Below are 232 nucleotides of genomic sequence, written 5' to 3'. Positions count from 1 at the left end.
CGGGGAACGTTAAGAACAAAGTCTCATCTTTTGGCAACTAATTTGTATGTATGAATGCATATGCTTTCCTCACCTTTATTTGTTCGCTCCGCTACTTACTTGCTGTACTTGTTATTTATGTATTTGTCGATTATGAGGAGACTATTGGAAAGGAAAACAAATAGGTGTGAACTGGGAACGGCTGTGTCGTCCCATAATCTATATGAAGTAACATTGATGAAAGGGGTGGGTG

The sequence above is a fragment of the Penaeus monodon genome, chromosome 29, assembly GCF_015228065.2.
Source record: "Penaeus monodon isolate SGIC_2016 chromosome 29, NSTDA_Pmon_1, whole genome shotgun sequence".
NCBI classification, from domain to species: Eukaryota; Metazoa; Arthropoda; class Malacostraca; order Decapoda; family Penaeidae; genus Penaeus; species Penaeus monodon.
This window is presented reverse-complemented; position numbering follows the sequence as displayed.